Source organism: Bidens hawaiensis, unplaced genomic scaffold (assembly GCF_021521415.1).
Source record: "Bidens hawaiensis isolate Kalapana, Puna unplaced genomic scaffold, B.hawaiensis_p1.1 tig00028821_1, whole genome shotgun sequence".
Lineage (NCBI taxonomy): Eukaryota > Viridiplantae > Streptophyta > Magnoliopsida > Asterales > Asteraceae > Bidens > Bidens hawaiensis.
Window position 1 is genome coordinate 83763 of NW_027505136.1, and position 5564 is coordinate 89326.

Consider the following 5564-nt stretch of genomic DNA (forward strand, 5'->3'; position numbering starts at 1 on the left):
ACTCGAGTATCGGTATGTGTAACACCCCGTAACCGCAGCGGAAACGTACACGGGATGCAACAGACACATCTGATATCAACAGCATTGCTTATAAAGAAAATACCACTACATTAATTTATAACATAATACATTGTTGCGAGTTTCGTTACTGTCTAGGTGTTACACACATATTTTACCGATAAGACATTAATAAATTCATTACAAAACATAGAGCAGCAAGCTTCCAACAGGTAGCACAGATAGTTAAGCACATATCAATCATTCCAACTTGGGCATACCTAGAAAACATGTAAAGAAAACGGGTCAACTACGAATAGTTGGTGAGTTTCACTAATTTAAATAAACACTGACAAATCATTTTAATAATCATTTATTAGCAATATAATCATGCTGGGAACTATGTTACCCCAGAACATTTCCATTAACTTTCTGGGAACTGTGTTACCCCAGAACAATAATAACCTCTGGGAACTACGTTACCCCAGAACAATAATAATCTCTGGGAACTATGTTACCCCAGAACAATAATAACCTCTGGGAACTACGTTACCCCAGAACAATAATAACCTCTGGGAACTATGTTACCCCAGAACAATAATAACCTCTGGGAACTACGTTACCCCAGAACAATAATAACCCCTGGGAACTATGTTACCCCAGAACAATAATAACCTCTGGGAACTATGTTACCCCAGAACAATAACACATAATAAATAATTTATATATTCTGTGCATCAAACCATATATATATAAACATACAAGTATTTCCATACGATCGGTATGTACTTAAATACTTTAAATAAGACATGTTTTCCGCCCCGGGAAAATATATTTAAAAACAGTTCATTAAGAGGGGCTCGTGAAAACTCACCTGGTTCCAAAGCGTGTGCTAGATAATTAAAAGTCCAAGTCACGTCCTACAATTGCCCTATAATGTATAACAATAATTTAGGTCTAATGTTTCATTTTTGACACTTAAGTGGTTCACGACCGTGTTTCACCCAACTAGTTAGACTTGTTTCAATAATGTCTACTTAAATATGATTCAATGACCCGTTGGTGATAAGTTTTGTGATTCTTATTTATATAGACTTGATATAAATATTAATATACACTATTTTTGTCTCATAACACTATGTTGGCTTTCATATCTAGACATGTTTGCTTTTGTCTTCAAAATATATAAATACATTATATATTCTTGTTTCTAAATATTTGTTTATGCATAAGTCCCATAAAATATAATATAAATAGCGTATGCGTAAAAATGTATTCCATGAATTCTTAATTCTTTTGTATCAACTTTGGGTCTAGTTTATAAAATAATATATCTTGTTCAAGTTTCGAGTCATAACTCGTTGTGTATTCAAAACATGACGCGTAATTATGTGAAAATGGTACTTTTATATTTGCTCAAAAATAACCTTGAGGACACCACACTTAAAATAAATTCGGTTTCATTTTACAACTAAACATATATAGTTTTTTTTTTTTTACATATAATCAAGTCAACAACAAGAAAACCTTTATATTTTAAGGAATATAATTTGGCATACACTTTTAGTATGCATTTATTTTAAAACTCATACTCCATTTCTAACATAATACCAAGACATATTTAATTAATGTTCAAAAATATTCATGTTTATATAAATACCCATAAATTCTACTATTTGGAGTTGTCCAGCCTTTACTTGTTTGATAAGTTGTTAATATGCAGTTTTATAACTAAACTAGTTTACTACTATGTGAGTGTCATATTTTATTTTATTTATCTTTTATTAATATTTTTAGACAATAATAATTACTTGGGTGAACTCCTTAATTATGGTAAATATAAGAAGCATCTTAGTATCTTAAAAATAATGTAAGTATAGAAAGATTGTCACTTACGTAGTAGTACGCTAGAGTGATTATAGGTATTAAGAAAGAAGAGGATTATGGACTTGAGCTCTTGAAAAACCAACTTTGGAATCCCTTGAACTTGCATAAACTTGAAAAGTTGTATGGGTGTGAGTGTGTAGTGCCGAGAGGGATAAAGAAGGTGTATATGTGTGTTTATTTGAGTTGGGTTCATGGGATTTCAAGGATTCATCTAGGAGTGTATGATAAAGTTTTTATCAAACTTTCATAAAATATCTAGGAAATAAGATTAGATGAAGAGAGTTTAAAATAAAGTGGTGTGATGATGGTGATGTATTTTTGGTAACAAAGAGAGCCGGGAACATGAGTGTGTTTTTTTTTTGTTTCTTGAGCACTATCATGATTATATGGAAAAGTGTACATGAATCCTAACCATAATTTGTATAATTTATTTTAATATATTTGTCATGAGAATTTGGAGTGTAGTGGAAATAATATCTTGGAGGTATGGAGAAGGATTGGGGTTGGTTGTGGGTTGACCAAAAGTTGGGAAACGTATGGGATGGTAGGGGGTAATGAAGGTGGTGCAAGATTTTACTTCAGATACTAGTTGTACCATTTATGTTATAATACTCGTTTAAGTATTTAATACGCAGGGATTTCTTTTTTTTTTTTTTTTTTTTTTTTTTGTACGCATACATGACTAATACACTTCTATGAATAAGTTAGATATGTATGCAAATTTGTATATATGTATTATTTGGCTTCGTAAACAGAATGCAAGTTGGAAACTATAATTATGTTAGTGCAGTGTGTATTTATAAACACACATGCATATAAGGTAATTTGAAAATAAGGGAACACTAACTTAATAGAGTATAAAATATTTGCACATACTCAATTGTTATTAATATATAAAATTGTATTCGTGAGTCTAGTTTTAAGAGACACCGTTTTATAGAACAAAAATACTTATATCGAACACTATTATATATTTTTTTTTATTCCGTATAAAGATATATAAATAATAATTTATATATATTATTTCTTTTCTTTTTTTTTTTTGTATTAAAGGTTTCGTTTAACATACCGACGTATCGTTAAATCGAAATTCTTTTTCTATGCCGTACTTTACTTATCCCGAAGCATTAATGCTTCGTACATCACTAAATATCATATATTTCGTCCACGATGTAATCCCCGATTCGTTCGGGTTTCAATAACCGTCAATCGGTTAAGCGTAATTCCAATACGATTCACTGCATAATCGAGTATAATTCGTACTGTGAATCATATATACTCGTATAAACGCATTATAATCCATATATTCATTATTAACTACCACGTAAATAGTATATACCGGTTAGGGTATCCCTGGTTTAGTCGGAGTCGTTACATTCTCCCCCCGTTAAGAAATTTCGTCCTCGAAATTTTACACGCCCACTATCCCTTTCCGAGAGAAAGGTAGGGGGTTTTTCCTTCAGAATTCACCCTCGCGTGACCAGGTATAATCTGGTTCTCGCTGTGAATTCCACTTAATCATTAAAGCTTGGTGTGTCCAAACTGTTTAGTTCTCCTGTCTACTATTTCTACGGAATTATTTAAGATATCAAGTATGTCTACTATGAGTACCTCCATTACTGGTACTTTCGTTGCTTCATCGCTTAGGTACTTTTCAATCCGTATACATGGCAAATCATCATGTATAGCCCCTGGAGTACTTTAATCGATAAACTAAATGACCAATCATGGAGATGGTCTCATGATGTCCAATATATTAAGGAGCTATTTTCGGTTTTGCCAAACCTCAAATCACCTCTCGAAGGTGATGCCTTAAAAATGCCTTGTCACCTCATTCCGGTGACAACGGTTTCCTTTGAATGTTGGCATAAATCCTTTGCCAATCTCGCGATGCTTTCAACTCATCTTAAATATTATAAATCCGATTGGTTGTTTCTCGAATCAATTCAAATCTTATGGCTTGATTGACGCCCACTTTCAAATTAACAAATTGGTGATAATTACTTCACCTATAGAAAACTTCAAGCTCTCGATGCTTCTTTCCCCGCCTTTCAATAATGGAAGTAGGATGACTATTTCGACCGGAGATAATTGAGAATGGTATTCCATGTCGAGATACCATTTCACCATCATGAATTTTGGGCGAGAATTCATTGTGGTATTCGTCATAAATCGGGATGAGATGCGGGGATTGTTTAATCGTTCCGAGATTACCCAATTTACATCATACCTTTGATATATCTTGGGAATTTGCGTCCCGAAATCCATTGTAATTTATTACCACTATCATTGGCGAATTTTCTGTCGATGTGGCGTTCCCCAGGGTTTTTTTTTTTTTTTTTTTTTGGTGTGCAGTCTTATCTCTTGCATAACTTCACTATTCACCAACATACGTAGCCATATCTTTCCCCAAACTCGGCCATTAATAAAAATCCTTTCAGATATCCGTATCATCAATAGTCTAATCCGATCCGAATGTATGGAATATTTTGATTCATGCGTCTCGTCCATGATTAATTCACGAGGGTCATGGAAGGTCGGGATCCAAACCCGATTTTTTTTTTTTTTTCTACTCAAGGCATCGGCTACGACGTTAGCCTTGCCGGGGTGATAACGGACGTCACAGTCATAATCGCTTAATAATTCGACCCATCTTCGTTGCCTCATATTCAGTTCTTTCTGATCGAATATGTGCTGCAACCTCTTATGATCGGTGAAGATGGTGCATTTTGTACCGTAGAGATAATGTCTCCAGATTTCAAGTGCGAAGATAACCGCTCCCAGTTCTAAATCATGAGTAGTGTAGTCTTTCTCGTGTACCTTTAACTGTCGGGAAGCATAATCTATATCCTTATTATTCTGCATCAACACGCATCCTGACCCTCTATGCGATGCGTCACAATATGCGTCAAAACCATCGTCTCCATCGGGGAGACTTAAAATCGGCGCTTGGCACAATTTTGATGGTTTCTATCTTATTTGGATCTATGTGAAATCCTTGTTGCTCTACAACATGACTAAGGGATTATGCCTTCTTTATTCAAAATTTACATTTCGAAAACTTCGCGTACAACTCCTCTTGCTTTAACCCTTCCACAATTTTCCTTAACCATCGTTCGTGTTCTTCTTTACGTTGCGAATCTATCAAAATATCATCGATGAATGTTATGACAATTTGTCAAAATAATGTTTACCGACCCGGTTCATGAGTTCCATGAATGCTGCCGGCGCATTTGTTAGCCCGAAAGGCATAACTAAGAGTTCATAATGGCCGTAGCGAGTCCGAAACGCTGTTGTTGCAACGTCCTCCTCTCGGATTTTTCATTTGGCGATAACTATATCTAAGACCAATTTTTTTTTTTTTCTAAAAATAAATCGCCCTCTGCAGTTGGTTTAACTGGTCATTTACTTCGAAGAAGTGAATACCTATTCTTGATCGTCATTTTATTCAAGTCTCCCTAATCAATACATATCCTAGCACTTCCGTCCTTCATTTTCCAAATATCACTGGTGCACCCCATGGTGACTAACTAGGTCGTATGAATCCTTTATTCCAACAATTCTTGTAACTGTTTGGATAATTCTTGCATCTCGAACGGTGCAAGTCGGTAGAGTGCTTTAACAACAGATCCAGCTTGAGACATTAAATCGGTTCTGAATTCGACCTGTCGGGTTGGCGG